General features: G+C 43.7%; 1 long non-coding RNA gene across 2 annotated transcripts in view; it reads left to right on the forward strand.

The window, feature by feature from the left end:
- Positions 1-1,362: 1,362 nt before the first annotated feature.
- Positions 1,363-19,646, forward strand: part of LOC118890694 — a 194,302-nt gene continuing 176,018 nt past the window's right edge. For both annotated transcript variants that reach the window (XR_005018802.1, XR_005018801.1), the window contains exon 1: positions 1,363-1,529. This is a non-coding gene — a long non-coding RNA (uncharacterized LOC118890694). The remainder of the gene's footprint in view (positions 1,530-19,646) is intronic.

Raw genomic sequence — 19,646 nt, forward strand, 5'->3', positions numbered from 1 at the left:
GTTCGGGACTGGATTTCAACTGTGAAGAGCGTATTAGTCCTAAAACGGGCTCTTTCAAACAAAGCAGCATCTGCAGTCGGTGCTGGGGCTGGGGAGAGCATATGCAGAAAGTTCCCTGAATTTTATATGATGAAGAAAGCATTAGGCTTAACCATGAGGTTAACTTTATCCATATCCCACAAGACCAGTTTGGGGATCCTGCAGGGCTATAGGCATGTTATTGGTGCTGAGATGTGTCTTGGGATCCACTGGAGCCCAGGTGCTTCTAGTTACTTTGAAGACAACAAATTCTTGTCTTACTGGAGGAACTTGAGGATGTTTGGCTGGAAGAGAGAAGTTTGGTGGAGAGGGCATGAAAGGTCACCCTCATATGTTTGAGGGCTTTCTGGAGGAGGAATTAGACTCATTCTGTATAGTCAAAAAGGGCAGAATTAGAACACATTTTTAGTTCAATATAGAAGTCTTTTTAATGAGATTGTGGCATCATTAGAAGACCCAGACATTAGATTGTGTTTCCCTAAGGACATTTACCGAATACCTACTATGGGTCAAGCACTGTCACGCATATTATTTCAATTAAATTTTCACAGTGTTCCTGCAAGGTAGGTACTATTACCTCATTCCAAATGTGGCATCCCCCTGCTCCCGGGCCATGATGACAGCAGTCATGGTTCCAGCATTTGCCCTGCATCTGGAACCTGCTGAAGGCTCAGCTTTCTGGAGCCGACTTTATGCCCCAGACAGGAAATCAAATGTAAATGTCATTTTCTTTCTGTGCTGGATTGGAAAGGACACAGCTTGTCTGGCCTGTACAGTGGAATTTGAGTTTAACAGATGGGAGAACCGCATTAAAACAACCGGTACAAAGTTGCACAAAGATTTTTATTTAAACGAGTACTTCCCATTCTCACCAATGATAATGTGTGCCATGGCCGAGTCTAAATTCTCTTCTCTACGTGCATTTACATTTTTCACTAGCCTGTACAATTCGTACATCCATAATCAGTCTCATGTGTTAAGATATATCTTGCAGTACCCGTGAAAGAACATGTTACTGACCCTCCCGAGCTGGTCCCTGAGAAGGGTCCTTCTGCCCAGTGTTGCTTAAACCAATAGAACGAGACTGAGTTCTTCCATTTGGAAGCAAAAGAGTTTTATTCTTTGATCAAAGAACAGAGAGGTGTGAGCGCCGGCTGCAGAGCACACGCTCTCCCGGAAGGACTGTGGGTGGGGCTGCTTTCTAGGGATCTCGGCAGTGGGGGAGGAGGCGGAGTTCTTGCGGGATCCGGTGCAGCTGCTGCGGCTCCGCCTCCAGGTCGCAGCGCCGAGAGCAGCGGCTCTGCGCACGGCCCGCCACCGCCGCCATCTTGAGCTGAGCGCTGCGTGCGGTGTTTCTGCGCAGAGCCCTGGAGCTGAGGGGACGGCCCAGCCGTGCTGCACCGGGAGCTCCGGTCTGAAGCGCCAGGTGCGAGGCCTCTGGATGCGGCACCCTAAGAACAAGGGAAACTACATGAAGCGCAAAGGAAGAGGTTAGACCTTATCTTATCACCTAGATTCCATCTTGCTTTTCCTTGGGGAACCCAGTGGTCTTTGTCGGTGACTGATACGCTCAGAATGTAGTTCTAAAATGGATACTGGTTCTTCTTTTGTTGTAACCACGGAATGTGTGGTGACTCGAGCTACCTCCCATCTCGTGTGGCAGGAAGTGGAGCATGAATACCTGTACATGATATAAACGTATAATAAGATATTAAATGGTTGATGCTATCGCGTACTTACTGTGAGACAGGCAGTGTTCTAAGGGCTGAGGGGTCTTACCTCGTTGTTCCTGCCATCCCTCCCATAACGTAGATACTGTTATAAAAATATCCCCACTTTATAGAAGAGGGAACTGAGGCACAGGGAGGTCACATAACTTGCCCAGGTCGTGCAAGTAGTTAAGTGGCAGAGATAGGATTGGACCCGGGCCATCTCACGACCAGAAAGAAGCATAAGGGATGTGTTGTCTCCCGGTGTAGCAGAGGTTAAATTTTCTCCTACTTTACCAGCAAACAAGCACACTGGTAAGGCCCTGGAGGAGCCCGGCCTTGCACTGTCCCGTATGGTAACCACGTGTGGCTATGAGCACTTGAAATGAGGCTTGTCCAATTTGACATCTGCTGTAAGGGTAAAATAAGTACTGGATTTTTGAGGACTTACATGATGAAAAGAGTGTCTCTGACCGTTTGCTCACACATATGTTCACTCATTCATTCAATATGTTCCGACACGTGGGAGGCACCGACAGTGGGATGTAGCAGAGTCAACCAGACAGATTTGGCTCCTGTTCTCATGTAGCTCAATATTCTGGAAGGACTGGTGGTTTGGGGTGGGAACTGGACCCTAAGAAATAATTATGTAAGTACTTAATTACCATCACTATTGTTAAAGAGGAGACGGCGTTTGCTGTGGGAGATTACATGAAGGGCACCTTACCCTTGGGGGCCACTCAGTAAATTCATTCAGTAGATATTTGTTGAGTGAAAGAATGAATCTAGGGGATTAGAGGAAGCATCCCTGAGGAAATAACTTTGAGATAGCGTTCCGAAGGAGGAGGAAAGAGGTGAAATATTGGGAGCGTCTGCTGTGATCACAGGCCCGCCGGGCAGGTGGCTCTGGCGGCTCTTGCTTTATATCAGGGACAGTTGTCTCTGGCCAGGTGTCAGTGGCACAGCTGAGCCCAGAGTTCTGTGGGGTGGGCAGAGGCGTGGGGAGCTGTGTTCCCTGGCACGGGGAGGCATGGTTGCAGGCACGGGGACATCTCAAGGAGCCGGCAGGAGGGCGGCCCCTGGCCCCCTCCTCCAGCATCACCCAGTGCCCAGCACCCCCTGGCACACGGACTCAGTTTCTTCTTCCTGGCGGCTTCGTGTCCTTCCTCTCCCTTCTTCTTTGCCCCCGCCAGTTTGGGTCTGCAGCATTTATTTCCCTTTATTGCACAATCCATTCGACAGGTCTTTTTATTTTGTTGTTGTTTCCGCCCAGTGTAAATGAGACCTCCAGTAGGGAGAATAACTTAAATCTCTTGTGACCCTGGAGGACAAAACGTTCCCAGTTTCTTCCCCCAGAGCAGTTTTCATTTCTGTGGCAAGTTACCACGGAGTGCTTATTCTTGTCGATAACAGTGTGGCAGTGAGGACGTGAGGAGGGGGCGTGGAGAAGGAGGAGAGCCCTGGACTTGGTGGCTGGGTGCCGGCTGGCCTGAGTCTGCTGCCCGTAACTCGCCCAGTGTGAGAGGGAGCTGGAGCAGGCTGGGCTGGGGGCAGCGGGCAGCGTTGGGCAGCTGGGAGGAATGCTAGGCATCTGACCTTGGGCTTCAGGCTGTGCTAAGCCTCACCCCACTGTAGCCCCTGGGAGAGCTGATTCTCGGATGGGTCTCCTTCAGTTCTTTGCACACCTGATCCCAGGTTGCCAAGTTATCCAATGAGCCAGAAAACAATAAAACCACCATAAACCCAGCTGGGGGTGATTTTGCTGTGTTCTGAGTCTGCATATCTTGCCTGGATCTTATATTGGGCTTGAACATTAAGAGGGCTATCCCAGGGTGGGTAACAGTGTTGGCAGGGAAATTCGGCAACGTGCCCTGAACATACTTGCACCCGTATTTGCACCCAACAAATACTTGTTAAATCAACGAATAAGAATTTGCTGTAAGGAATACCATTTTTAGTTAATTTGCAACACTTGTACTACCTGGGCGGAAAGTCAAGCCAGCAATGCATTATAATGTGGTTTGGTAAACATTGTGTAGCTTTGTTCTAGGATTTTCCTAAAAACCCAACTGAGTCTCAGTGGGCTTATTGTCTCTGAAGTCTCTTCCTGCTCTAAGATTCTGTGATTCTTTGAAACGTGCTTGGTCAGGGACGGGCTTCCGACCTGGAGGAGGGTTGTATTCGAGGCTTCGCGTCTACCCAGTGGTGACTACTGCTTCTTTGCAGCAGAGTGTTTCAACTTCAGTACTGTTGTCATTTGGAGCTGGATAATTCTTTGTGGCAGGGGGCCATTCTGTGCATTGTAGGATGTTTAGTAGCATCCCTGGCCGCTACTCACCAGATGCCAGTAACACCTCCCTATCCCTCCCAAGTAGTGAGAAGCAAACTTGTTTCCAGACATTGCCCAATGTCCCCTGGAGGGCCAAACTGCTCCTGTCTGAGAACCAGTGCTCTATAGGAATAAAGTGAGACAGGGGTGCAGACTGTTTGAAAAAGCCCATTATGCACAAGCAGTTTTTACTGGAATATATCACACAGCATGCAGGGTTTGTGGATTTATCTTTCCAAGGCATTTAATTTGGCGCACATTAAAACTGCACCAAATTAAATGCCTTGCAGAATCCCTTGCAGCACTGTGTGGCTCTGGGGGTGGATGACTGGACACAGACAGTGGCTGCCCACTGTGTTGTCCTTCTGTCCACGCCTCCCTCCTCTATTCCTTGTGTAGAGCAGTGGTTCTAGGCCCTACATATTCACTATAATCACCGGGGGAGCTTTTCCAAAATTAATATGCCTGGCTCCGCTGCTAGGGGTTTGACAGAATTGGTGGACCCTGGGGCCTGGGCATCTGTATTTTCCTAAAGCTTTTCAGGTGATTTAACTCTGCAGCCAGGGCTGGGAGCCCCAGGTGTGGTAAAGACCAGTCTCAGCCGGTCAGACTTTTCTGGGTTGACTGTTGATGGAACTGGGGATAATATTGGGTTGACCAAAAAGTTCCTTTGGTTTTTAAGTAAAAATAAAGACACATTTTTCATTTTCACCAAGAACTTGATTGAACAACGTATTCACCGTTTTGTTCCACTACCTTCTGCCATTTTTCAGGCTACTTCATAATGCCATCTTCCCAAAACTTTTTATCTTTTTGAGCAAAGAACTGTTCCAGGTGCCTTTTATAGTCTTCCAGGGGATTGAAATTTTTTCCATTTAGAGAATTTTGTAAAGACCAAAATAAATGGAAATCCAAAGGTGCAATGTCTGGTGAATATGGTGGATAAATCAGAACTTCCCAGCCAAACTGTAACAGTTTTTGCCTGGTCATCAAAGAAACATGCGGTCTTGTGGTATCCTGATGGAAGATTATGTGTTTTCTGTTGACTAATTCTGGATGCTTTTCATCAAGTGCTGCTTTCAGTTGGTCTAATTGGGAGCAGTACTTGTTGGAATTAATTATTTGGTTTTCCGGAAGGAGCTCATAATAGAGGGCTCCCTTCCAGTCCCACTGTATACAACATCACCTTCTTTGCATGAAGACCAGCCTTTGGTGTGGTTGGTGGTGGTTCATTTCACTTGCCCCACGATCTGTTCCATTCCACATTATTGTACAGTATCCACTTTTCATCGCCCATCACAATTTGTTTTAAAAATGGAACATTTTCATTACATTTAAGTAGAGAATCACATGTGGAAATACGGTCAAGAGGTTTTTTTCACTTAAGTTATGTGGAACCCAAACATCAAAGCGATTAACATAACCAAGCTGTTACAAATGATTTTCAATGCTTGATTTGGATATTGTGAGTATGTCGGCTATCTCCCGCGTGGTATAACATTGATTGTTCTTAATTAATGTCTTGATTTGATTGCTGTCAACTTCAACTGGTCTACCCGACTGTGGAGCATCATCCAGCGAGAGAAATCCTCAGCATGAAACTTCGCAAACCACTTTGGACACGTTTGATCAGTCACAGCACCTTCTCCATACAATGCACAAATCTTTTTTTGTGTTTCAGTTGCATTTTTACCTTTCTTGAAATGATAAAGCATAATATGCCAAAAATGTTGCTCTTTTTCTTCCATCTTCCATATTAAAATGGCTACATAAAAATTCACCAATTTCACACTCCCTCTTGCGAGAGCACTGGAATCACAACTAACGGCTGAACAATCATCAACAGGAAGACACTGGAACTCACCGAAAAAGATACCCCACATCCCAAAACAAAGGAGAAGCCACAATGAGCTGGTAGGAGGGGCACAATCACAATAAAATCAAATCCCATAACTGCTGGGTGGGCGACTTACAAACTGGAGAACAGTTATACCACAGAAGTCCACCCACTGGAGTGAAGGTTCTGAGCCCCACATCAGGCTTCCCAACCTGGGGGCCCGGCAACAGGAGGAAGAATTCCCAGAGAATCAGACTTCGAAAGCTAGAGAGATTTGATTGCAGGACTTCAACAGGTCTGGGGAAAACAGAGACTCCACTCTTGGAGGGCACACACAAAGTAGTGTGTGCTTCGGGACCCAAGGGAAGGAGCAGTGACCCCATAGGAGACTGAACCAGACCTACCTGCTAGTGTTGGAGGGTCTCCTGCAGAGGTGGGGGGCGGCTGTGGCTCACCATGGGGACAAGGACACTGGCAGCAGAAGTTCTGGGAAGTGCTCCTTGATGTGAGCCCTCCTGGAGTCTGCCATTAGCCTCACTAAAGAGCCTGTAGCCTCCAGTGCTGGGTCACCTCAGGCCAAACAACCAACAGGGAGGGAACGCAACCCCACCCATCAGCAGACAAGCAGATTAAAGTTTTACTGAGCTCTGCCCACCAGAGCAAAACCCAGCTCTACCCACCACCAGTCCCTCCCATCAGGAAGCTTGCACAAGCCTCTTAGATAGCCTCATCCACCAGAGGACAGATAGCAGAAGCAAAAAGAAGTACAGTCCTGCAGCCTGTAGAATGAAAACCACATTCACAGAAAGACAGACCAAATGAAAAGGGAGAGGACTGTGTACCAGAGAAAGGAACAAGATAAAACCCCAGAAAAACAACTAAATGATGTGGAGATAAGCGACCTTCCAGAAAAAGAATTCAGAATAATGATAGTGAAGATGATTCAGGGCCTTGGAAAAAGAATGGAGGCAAAGATTGAGATGATGCAAGAAACGTTTAACAAAGACCTAGAAGAATTAAATAACAAATAAACAGAGATGAACAATACAATAACTGAAATGAAAAATACACTAGCAGAAATCAATAGCAGAATAACTGAGGAAGAAGAACAGATAAGTGACCTGAAAGACAGAATGGTGGAAATCACTACCGTGGAACAGAATAAAGAAAAAAGAATGAAAAGAAATGAAGATAGCCTAAGAGACCTCTGGGACAACATTAAATGCACCAACATTTGCGTTATTGGGGTCCCAGAAGGAGAAGAGAAAGAGAGAGGACCTGAGAAAATATTTGCAGAGATTATAGTGGAAAACTTCCCTAACGTGGGAAAGGAAATAGCCACCCAAGTCCAGGAAGCACAGAGAGTCCCAGGCAGGATAAACCCAAGGAGAAACATGCTGTGACGCGTAGTAGTAAAACTGACAAGAATGAAAGACAAAGAAAAATTATTGAAAGCAGCAAGGGAAAAATGACAACATACAAGGGAACTCCCATAAGGTTAACAGCTGATTTCTCAGCACAAATTCTACAAACCAGAAGGGAGTGGCATGACATATTTAAAGTCGGGAAGAACCTACAACCAAGATTACTTTACCTGGCAAGGATCTCATTCAGATTCGACAGAGAAATCAAAAGCTTTACAGATAAGCAAAGCTAAGAGAATTCAGCACCACCAAACCAGCTCTACAACAAATGCTAAAGGAACTTCTCTAAGTGGGAAACACAGGAGAAGAAAAGGACCTACAAAAACAAACCCAAAACAATTCAGAAAATGGTAATAGGAACATACTTATGGATAATTACCTTAAATGTGAATGGATTAAATGCTCCAACCAAAAGACATAGACTGGCTGAATGGATAAAAAAACAAGACCCATATATATGCTGTCTACAAGAGACCCACTTCAGACCTAGGCACACATACAGACTGAAAGTGAGGGGATGGAAAAAGATATTCCATGCAAATGGAAATCAAAAGAAAGCTGGAGAAGCAATACTCATATCAGACAAAATAGACTTTAAAATTAAGAATGTTACAAGAGACAAGGAAGGACAGTACATAATGATCAAGGGATCAATCCAAGAAGAAAATAAAACAATTATAAATGTTTATGCACCCAACATAGGAGCACCCCAATACATAAGGCAAATGCTAACAACCATGAAAGGGGAAACGACAGTAACACAGTAATAGTGGGGGACTTTAACATCCCTCTTACACCAATGGACAGATCATCCAAACAGAAAATAAATAAGGAAACACAAGCTTTAAATGACACAATAGACGAGATAGATCTAAAAGTTATTTATAGAACATTCCACCCAAAAGTGGCAGAATGCACTTTCTTCTCAAGTGCACATGGAACATTCTCCAGGATAGATCACATCTTGGGTCAAAAATAGAGCCTCAGAAAATTGAAGAAAGTTGAAGTCGTATCAAGCATCTTTTCTGACCAAAACGCTATGGGATTGGAAAGCAATTATAGGAAAAAAAACTGTAAAAAACACAAATAAATGGAGGCTAAACAGTGCACTACTAAATAACCAAGAGATCACTGTAGAAATCAAAGAAGAAATAAAAAAATACATAGAAACAAATGACAATGAAAACGTGACGACCCAAAACTTACGAGATGCAGCAAAAGCAGTTCTAAGAGGGAAGTTTATAGCTATTCAGTCTCACCTCAAGAAACAAGAAAAATCTCAAGTAAACAATCTAACCCTACACTTAAAGCAACTAGAGAAAGAAAACAAAGAAAACCCAAAGTCAGTAGAAGGAACGAAATCATAAAGATCAGAGCAGAAACAAATGAAATAGAAACGAAGAAAACAGTAGCAAAGATCAATAAAACTAAAAGCTGGTTCTTTGAGAAGATAAACAAAATTGATAAACCCTTAGCCAGACTCATCAAGAAAAAAAGGGAGAGGACACAGATCAATAAAATTAGAAATGAAAAAGGAGAAATCACAACTGACAGTGCAGAAATACAAAGAATTGTAAGAGACTACTACAAATTACTATATGCCAATAAAATGGACAACCACGAAGAAATGGACAAATTCTTGGAAAGGTACAATTTTCAAAGACTGAACCAGGAAGAATTAGAAAATATAAAGAGACCTATCACAAGTAATGAAATTGAAACCATAATTAAAAATCTTCCAACAAACAAAAGTCCAGGACCAGATGGCTTCACAGGCAAATTCTATCAAACATTTAGAGAAGAGGTAACACCAGTCCTTCTCAAACTCTTCCAAAAGATTGCAGAGGGAAAAACACTCCAAATTCATTCTACGAAGCCACCATCGCCCTGATACCAAAACCAGAAAAAGATATTCCAAAAAAAGAAAATTATAAACCAATATCGCTGATGAACATAGATGCAGAAATCCTGAACAAAATATTAGCAAGCAGAATCTAACAGCACATTAAAAGGATCATACACCATGATCAAGTGGGATTTATCCCAAGGATGCAAGGATTCTTCAATATATGCAAATCAATCATTGTGATACACCACATTAACAAATTGAAGGATAAAAACCATATGATCATCTCAATAGATGCAGAAAAAGCTTTTGACAAAATTCAACACCCATTTAGGATAAAAAAACTCTCCAGAAAGTGGGCATAGAGGGAACCTACCTCAACATAATAAAGGCCATATATGACAAACCCACAGCGAGCATCATACTCAATGGTGAAAAACTGAAAGCATTTCCACTAGGATCAGGAACAAGACAAGGATGTCCACTCTCACCACTATTATTCAACATAGTTTTGGAAGTCCTAGCCACAGCAGTCAGAGAAGAAAAAGATATAAAAGGAATCCAAATTGGAAAAGAAGAAGTAACACTGTCACTGTTTGCAGATGACATGATACTATACATAGAGAATCCTAAAGATGCCACCAGAAAACTACTAGAACCAATCAATGAATTTGGTAAAGTTGCAGGATGCAAAATTAATGCACAGAAATTCTTGTATTCCTATACAGTAACAATGAAAAATCAGAAAGAGAAATTAAGGAAACAATCACATTCACCATTGCAACAAAAAGAATAAAATACCTAGGAATAAACCTACCTAAGGAACTAAAAGACCTGTACTCAGAAAACTATAAGACACTGATGAAAGAAATCAAAGATGACACAGATGCAGAGGTATATACCATGTTCTTGGATTGGAAGGATCAATATTGTGAAAATGACTATACTGCCCAAAGCAATCTACAGATTCAATGCAATCCTTATCAAATTACCAATGGCATTTTTTTTTTACAGAACTAGAACAAAAAGTCTTAAAATTTGTATGGAGACACAAAAGACCCTGAATAGCCCAAGGAATCTTGAGGGGGTAAAACGGAGCTGGAGGAATCAGACTCCCTGACTTCAGACTATACTACAAAGCTACAGTAATCAAGACAATATGGTACTGGCACCAAAACAGAAATATAGATCAATGGAACAGGATAGAAAGCCCAAACATAAACCCATGCACCTGTGGTCAACTAATCTGTGACAAAGGGGCAAGGATATACAATGGAGAAAAGACAGTCTCTTCAATAAGTGGTGCTGGGAAAACTGGGCAGCTACATGTGAAAGAATGAAATTAGAACACTCCCTCACACCATACACAAAAATAAACTCAAAATGGATTAAAGGCTTACCTGTAAGACCAGACACTATAAAACCTTTAGAGGAAAACATAGGAAGAACACTCTTTGACATCAATCACAGCAAGATCTTTTTTGACCCATCTCCTAGAGTAATGGAAGTAAAAACAAAAAGAAACAAATGGGACCTAAGGAAAACTTAAAAGCTTTTGCACAGCAAAGGAAACCATAAGCAAGACAAAAAGACAACCATCAGAATGCGAGAAAATATTCGCAAATGAATCAACGGACAAAGGATTAATCTCCAAAATATATAAACAGCTGGTGCAGCTCAATATTAAAAAAACAAACAACCCAATAAAAAATATGGGCAGAAGACGTAAATAGACATCTCTCCAAAGAAGACATACAGATGGCCAAGAGGCACATGAAAAGCTGCTCAACATCACTAATTATTATAGAAATGCAAATCGGAACTACAATAAGGTATCACCTCACACGAGTTAGAATGGGCCTCATCAGAAAATCTGCAAACAACAAATGCTGGAGAGGGTGTGGAGAAAAAAGGAACTCTCTTGCACTGTTGGTGGGAATGTAAATTGATACAGCCACTATGGAGAACAGTATAGACGTTCCTTAAAAAACTAAAAATAGAATTACCATATGACCCAGCAATCCCACTACTGGGCATATACCCAGAGAAAACCATAATTCCAAAAGACCCCAGGCACCCTAGTGTTCATTGCAGCACTATTTACAATAGCCAGGTCATGGAAGCAACCTAAATGCCCACTGACAGACGAGTGGATAAAGAAGATGTGGTACATATATACAATGGAATATTACTCAGCCATAAAAAGGATGAAATTGGGTCATTTCTAGAGACGTGGATGGACCTAGAGCCTGTCATACAGAGTGAAGTAAGTCAGGAAGAGAAAAACAAATATCATGTATTAACGCATATATGTGGAATCTAGAAAAACGGTACAGGTGAACCGGTTTGCAAGGCAGAAATAGAGACACAGATGTAGAGAACAAACGTATGGACACCAAGGGCGGAAAGGGGGGGTTCGGGGTGGTGGTGGGATGAATTGGGAGATTGGGATTGACACATATACAGTAATATGTATATAATAGATAACTAATAAAAAAAATTCACCAGTTTCGATTTTTTTTAAATGCACGCTATGACAGCTGTCACAATACAATGTAACAAAATTGTTTCAAATGAAGTTAAAGACAACTTAGCACTAGTAGAGCCATCTTACAGAAAAACGCGAACGAACTTTTTGGCCAACCCAATAATGGCTCCGTCTGTGGTGACAAGTAAAGGAGGTAACATTTGCAAAAGGGTCTTACTGTAACGTACATAATAAGTGCTCAGTAGATGCTCTCTCCTTTTGGGTCTGCCTTCCCTTACCTACTTCCTTTCTTGTGCCCTCTCCCCTCTGGGACCACCAGATCTTGGGGCACTCTTTGTGTGCCTGATGTGGGGTTGCTTCTCTCCACTCACTATGGAACTGCACTCACTTTAGTCCCCTGCACCTGGAAAGAACCAGTTTCTGCACATTTTTGAGGCACTTGGGCCACAGCAGGACTCAGAGTGCTCTCTCAGGTGTATTCCTGGAGGTCATTGGAGGGGCCAACAGTGAGCCGCCAGGGGTTGGGGATCAAGAGAACCCATTCCCTGCCAGGGGTGTGCCTCAATCACAGCCTGCTATTTTTTTTAAAAAAATTTATTATTATTTTTTGGCTTCCATGGTGGTGCAGTAGTTGAGAGTCTGCCTGCCAATGCAGGGGACACGGGTTCGAGCCCTGGTTTGGGAGGATCCCACATGCTGCGGAGCAACTAGGCCCGTGAGCCACAATTACTGAGCCTGCGCGTCTGGAGCCTGTGCTCCGCAACAAGAGAGGCCGCGATAGTGAGAGCCCGCGCACCGTGATGAAGAGTGGCCCCCACTCGCCGCAACTGGAGAAAGCCCTTGCACAGAAACGAAGACCCAACACAGCCAAAAATAAATAAATAAATAAAATTAAAACAGAAACAAAAAACTATTCCCTTTAAAAAAAATTTTTATTTTATTTTTTATAGGGAGGTAGGTGTTTGGGCAGAGCCTATATATTAGTAAACCTTAGTCACACAGGTCAACAGAAGGTGGCAGGAAAAGGAGGGGTTTCATTCATTCTTTTACTCCTTTATCCTTTTATTTTCTTGTTAAAGGGCCCCCTGCAGACGCAGGCCCCTGGAATTGGAACAATGCCTTGGTATGTTTAACTAGAGAGTGATGAATACCCTTGGAAAGAATGCTGCTGACCAGCCACAGTGTTTAACCAGGGGCAGGGAGCTCCTGCCAACATCTGGTCTGTGCTCGAGCTTTAGAGAATCCCACCATTTTATCAAGCAGCAGTTGGTTGTCACAGATGTATTAGCGTGAAGCAGCCTTGTTAATAAGTACAAATGTTACATGCCCACCAAGTTATTTCCCCAGTTCATTCTCTTCCCTTGGAATGTAGTGCTTATAAACTATATGAGGTGAATGTTCTTCAGTGGTTTGCCAGAAAAAGGTAACCCTAGGCAGGTGATTTGTAACCAGAAACTCTGGGTAGATTCTTTGACCTTACCTGAGAAACCCATTCTAGGCATGTCACTAGACCAGTGGTTCAACCAGGGGTAATTTTGCCCCAGGGGGAACATATGGCAATGCCTGGAAACATTTTTGGTTGTCACAACAAGGGGAGGATGCTACTGGCATTTAGCGAGTAGAGGCCAGGGATCCTGCTAACCATTCTACAAAGCACAGGACAGGGTTACCCAACAAAGAGTTATTTAGTCCAAAATGTCAGTAGTATCGAGGTTGAGAAACCATGGTTTAGGCCAACCAATGTCCAGTGCTGGCTCTCTGCTGTCACTGGCGTGTGAGGTCCAGGTGGCTTTGTCCAGCCAAAGCCTGGCTCTCACCTGCTGAAACAGCTCACTTAGGTTGGTCGTGGTTAGATCTGGGCACACTGTGGTCAAACGATGATGGTGACACCTACATGCATGACTGTTTCATTAATACCTACTCTGTGCCCGTCCAGAGCTGGGCCCCTTATGCACATTATCCCATTGAATTCTCACAACAGTCCCAGCTCATGTAGATGAGCAAGCAGATCCTCAGACAAGTGCAGTTGCCTGGCCAAGCCTGCACCGCTAGTAAGCAGAGGATTCAGGGTTTGTACCCAGGTCTCTTCCCTCCAGAGCCGGGGTTGCCTATTCCCGAGAAAATCGAGGGGAAAGGCAGTGGGTAAGCGTCTTTCATTCAGCTTTTGGATGGGTTTTGCCCAGGAATTGGTCATCCCCTCCTTTAGGTAACCTGTAGTTGGATTAAGTCTTCGCCTTTGTAACTTTTTAACCTTACCTTGATTCATCTTTAATGACTAGTGATTTTGGCCGGTACTCTTTCATAAGTAACAGCAACATCATGTCACACAATGAGCAGAGTAACTTGCCTGAATCTCTCAATCTTCACATTGCCTAAGCAAGGCGTGCTGTAGTGCGCCTCGGCTTCTCTGGTGCCGCCAGATGGTCCTCATTGAGCTGGGCTGACACTGCTCCTACCTGCATCAGCTGTGAGGACATGGAAGCTCAGGGGCCCTCCAGGCTCCCATGTCTGATGTCTGCAAACGCTCTTGTCACCCATGCAGCTATTGTAACGCTGAGACTTCTGTGGGTAGCTCTGGAGAGGTCCCACTGGTACCAGAGTACATGGGTAGCCAGGCCAAATACTTAATTCCAAGACAAGTTCCGGCAATTAGGCATGTCGCACAGCTTCTTTGGGTCTCGGTTTCTGTATCTGAACACAAGGAGATGTACTTTTTGCACTTTTCTATCTCTATAATTCTGTGGCTCGAGACAGAGAGAAATTTGAATTCCAATCTGAAGGTAGAGGGGAAAAGTCCAGAGAGATTGCAGTTTGCCACATCAGAAGGAAGGCAGAAACTTCAGACTAGAGCTCCCATGTTTAGACTTCAGCAAGCTTCTATTACCTCTGCAATTTCCCACCCTCATTATTTTTTATCTTTGTTGGTTTACAGAAAACCCTGAAAGTGGGTGTGGACAAGGGGAAGGAGGCAGACTAATTCTGGGTCCCTCAAAAACACTGTGCCTTAGATCTAACTTCATGTTTGTGCTCCCTGGGGTCTCTCTCTCTTGGAGAAGGCCAGAGGAAGCTTTCTCTAGTTCTTCTGGCTAAATACTCCTGAGTAAATGCCATCCCCCCCTTCCCCATGTACTTTGGTCTGGGTCCTTGCCACCCCTCCACTCCCCCCGTATCCCCTTCAAGAGAATGGAATCTGCCCCTGTTCACAGGTCGGGTCACACTGGAAATTATGATGGGACCCTGTACTGCCTAAATCCTGCTGACAGGCTGAGGGCTACACCTCACCTGAGGGGGAGGTCCTTAGTAGTAGACTGGCCAGTGAGCGAAGTCAACCGGATTCCCTCTCTGGGAAAAATGTGAGTTAGGAGTCACAGGGGAACAGAGAACACTCAGGCTAAAAGATCCTGTCAGCTAAGAGGCTGAGATGAGCATTAAGGTAACAGTCCTTTTTCAAGGTGAGGAACTTGAAAGATGAAAGATGCTCATTGAGGGTTAAGATTTGCATTCGTGACAGAACCTGGGAAGGTCTGGTTGGGCCACTTCGTGGTCATCTGCTGTGCTGGCCGTGTCAGGGTGAACAAAACAAGTTAGACAGTCCCCTGCCAGGGCGATGTGTGCTAAGAGGCACAGCTATTAGAAGGGGCTTCAACAGGATTTGTTTTTTGACTTGCTCTTTGCTTGAAAGTCTCTTAGTACAAGTGGGAATTTGGATTTCAGGAGGACAAGTGCAAGTGTAAAATCCATTCTTTAAAGCCCAGCTTGGAGCAGGCCCTGCCTGTGAAAAAACTGGGATGCCTATGAAATTGGCTTTCTGATTCCATGGCTTTCTGGTTCCACTAGGCCCTTCTTTCTCCGTTCTTCCATCTATTTCCCCAGCTCCACAGCCACCTTTCCCCTTTACAAAACTTCCCTATATTGTAAAGTAAAAAGTGACTTAACATATTACCAAGTGAACGGAACTAAACTGAAAAAGCTACACACTGGATGATGCAACACTGTGACAATCTGGAAAAGGCAAAACTATGGAGATAGTGAAAAGATCAGTGGTTGCCAAGGGGAGGGGCAAATAGGTGAAGCACAGAGGATTTTTAGGGTAGTGAAAATACTCTGTATGATAGTATAATGATGGATACATGTTATACATATGGTCAAACCCATAGAATGTACAACACCAAGAGTGAACCCGAGTGTAAACTATGGACTTTGGATGGTATTGTGTCAGTGTAGGTTCATCAGTTGTAACAAATGTACCACTCTGGTGGGGGATGTTGATATGGGGGGCTATGTACGTGTGGGCAGGGGTATATGGGAGATCTCTGTACATTCCTCTTAATTTTGCTGTGAACCTAAAACTGCTCTAAAAAATAATGTCTTAAAAAAAAAGCAAAGCCAAAACCAACGAACCAACCAACCAAACAAAATGTCTGTTAAGACAGAGTGTTACTTATACTACTAGTTAATTTTACCTTTGAAGACAAATAGCTTTAAACCAAAGAAAGAGTTGTAATTTTATAGCACAGAGAACTGAGCATTACACTAAAAATAGCATTTATTCAGCATCTCTGTAAACTCAGCAACTGTGGTTGACATTGTTGCTTCCTAACCCATCAGTCAGTCTGTACCAACCCCTCCTTCTTGCTGGAAGAGCCCTGACGTCTGTTTGGCTCCTCCTCACGTATTCCAGGGAGGTGACTTGTACCCCTGTACCAGGAGGAACATGTTGCTTTGATCTAAGCCAATCATGCTGCCTGGATTCCTGTTGTCAGGGATTGGTTTAGAGATGGAATGCAATGCAGACCTGGCTAGTGAGACATAAGGGGGCTTCTGGAAAAGGTTTTCTCCCCTGATATGGAGTGTCTTGGGGGAGAATCTCCTGCTCTCCTGCTGATTGTTGTTGCATGAGGTGGTGCTGCTTGGAGCATCTTTTGCCATTTTTGCATCCATCAGTGGAGACAGATTGCAGATGGCATAGCAGAACATGGAGAGCATGAGTCCTCGATGACATAAAAAACTGCTTAACTAGCTTTGGAGCAGCCCCAATTCCGAGCTTCTTATTATAATTCCCCCCTTTTTTTCTTTTTGATATTTTTAGTGAAGTATTCTGTTATTTAGAGCTGAAAGCATCCCAATGAATACCATGCTAAATACTTTGTATAGATCATCTCACTTAATCCTCACAACTATATAATGATGAGAAAACGGTGACTTAGAGATCTTAAATAGCTTTCTACAAATCACACAAGCAGCAAGTGGGGCCTCAAACCAAGATGCCTGCCTTCAAAAAGCCTGGTTCTCAACCACTATGGTCAAAAAACTGTCTCTTGCCTCTACCTCCCTCTGGGACCTTAAGTAAATCTCTTAACCTTGCAAGCCTCAATTTTCTCATCTGTGAAGAAAAAAACTGGATGGCCTCAAATGTCCTTCCCAACTCTAAAATTCAAGGAGTAAAATATCACCTTGTTGGACACAGGAGGCCCTCGCTGCTGGCCTCAGAACAAATTCTGGACTGTTCCTAATCCTTCACTTGCTCCAGGGTAAAAATCTCAGGTGGAAGCATTTAGGTCATTTGGACTTAAGTTGGATGCCCGTGTTGCCAGGGGCTGGGAGTCCAAGTCCAGGTGGGGTTCCCCTAGAAGCAACCCCGAACAAGGATTTGAGTGCAAGTGGTTAATTTGGGAGGTGATCCACGGAAACACTGGAAAGGAGTGGGAAAGTCAGATAGGGAGAGAATGAAGTAATAAAGGGTGTGTTATCAAGCAAATTACCCCTGTGGGCAACTAGAGCATAACCCTGCTGGGAGACAGTGTAGACCATGCACCTCAGAGCTATGTCACTGATGGGCAAGGAGGTAGGATGTTTGTCCATCAACCCTAGACAGTCATTAGCTGAGGGCTGCTGGGTAGGAGGTGCAGTGTACCCTTCCTGCTCCTCTTGCATCCTACATTTGCAAAGTGGGCTTTGGGGGCCAGAGAAAGCCCTCAGGCAACAAGCCACGGGTGCTGGCAATTGGAAGTCTGACGATGCATAAGCACCTAGCATTTGCTGCCTCTCGCCCGCATTTACACAAACATAGGAAGGAAGTTCAGAAGCTGGGCAGCCACCATGATCAACATCCATCCTGGGGTCCTTGTGAAATCGTGTCAGGTAGGCAGCCACGCTGTGTTGGGGGTCCCTACAACCCACATAGACCTGGGTCCTCTGGGCACCCCCAGAAACTGAGGCTGGGCGCACTAGCTAGAAATACAGCCAGTTCAGGCTCTGGTGTCTCATGGCTTCCTGTGTGTCATCTCGTCTCTCATGGAACCACGAGCTCCTCAAGGGTAGATACCATCTTTGATAATATTTACTTCCCTCTTACCAATTGCATTCTTTACAATGATAGGCACATAGCAGCCCCTAATATGTTTAAAAGTTGAATTCAATGTTTTTGTAAATACTATTAGTAGTAGTCTATATAGGTTGATGGAAAATTACTCATAACTATTTGTAAGGATCCTGTAAATCACATAGAACATACCTTTTCTATACCAAAACCCCTTCTATAAGGTCCCTGTTGTGACTGTTAGTTACAGCTACCTTCCAGTGACTTCCATGGGCCAGTGTGCTGGTGTGGGGAAGAGTGGGCCTCTGCAGTCAGCTGCCTGCCTTTGAATCTCCGCTAAGCCTTATACTCTGTACGTGGCCTTGGGGAAGTTAGGTAATGTTCTGGAACCTTAGTTTACTTATCTACAAAATGGGGATAAATGGTAGTATCTCCTTACATAGGGTTGTAAAGATGAAATAGAAAAAATGGATACAAACATAAATATAAATTCATACATACATACCATATATACATATATGTTTTATATATCTCTATAGATAGTGCTATTTAGCACAGAATCATAAAAGAGCAAACACTCCATCTGGGGTGGCTATTATTATTATTCCAGAGAGAGGTTATTCCGTCTTCCTGATGATGGACTTCTTCGTTTGGGAACAGCTGTTATTGTCAGCAAGTGCTTCAATATATCAAGCCTGGATCTTTTGTCCTCTAACTTGCATGCAAAGGTTCAGTATTGAAACTAAATTGTTAATTCCACTCTCCCAAAGGAATAATTTTAAACATGTGTTGTCTTCTGAAACTAGAGAAGATAATTCTTTTTCATTTGCATGATTTGCCTTCAGATAAGAGAAATGAGTTATAAAGCAGTGTTTCCCAAGTGTCTTCTGAAAAATCTGCTCTCTGAGGAAAAAGTCTCTTTCAAGTCACCATGCCCATTCCTACATTAAAGGCTCTGAGAAGTCCTGCAGTAAATCATTCCCCAAACTAATTTGAGCATGGAATCCTTTTGCCATGTGACATTTATTAAAATCTCTGCAATTTCCTGGCAGAGATTTTGATTTGTTTGCCCTCTTTTCAGCAAGGATTTTGGTGCTAACCACCAATACTACAGATACTGAAAATAAGTGCCTTATTTTCACAAAAAATAATTTAATTTTTTTTCACTTAAAAAGTTCTTTTCCCCCCTCTTCCTTTTGCTCTCTTCAAAAGGACATTTTTCACTGTCTGCAAAACTGGAAAGGCAGAGAGGCAAAAGAGCCTGCTCTCTGCTCTCCCCCTTCCTCTCATCCACTTCCTGTCACCAGTAAAACTACGCCTGTTTCTTGAATACCAGCTGCTCGACCCCAGCAGCAGACTGAGAAAGAGTTCCATGTGGAGAAACTTTGCTGGCCTTTTTTGTTTTTTTGTGTTTTATTTATTTATTTTATTTTTTTAACATCTTTATTGGAGTATAATTGCTTTACAATGGTGTGTTAGTTTCTCCTTTATAACAAAGTAAATCAGTTATACATATATATATGTTCCCATATCTCTTCCCTCTTGCGTCTCCCTCCCTCCCACCCTCCCTATCCCACCCCTCTAGGTGGTCACAAAGCATCGAGCTGATCTCCCTGTGCTATGCGACTGCTTCCCACTAGCTATCTATTTTGCGT

This window comes from Balaenoptera musculus, chromosome 2, assembly GCF_009873245.2.
Source record: "Balaenoptera musculus isolate JJ_BM4_2016_0621 chromosome 2, mBalMus1.pri.v3, whole genome shotgun sequence".
Lineage (NCBI taxonomy): Eukaryota > Metazoa > Chordata > Mammalia > Artiodactyla > Balaenopteridae > Balaenoptera > Balaenoptera musculus.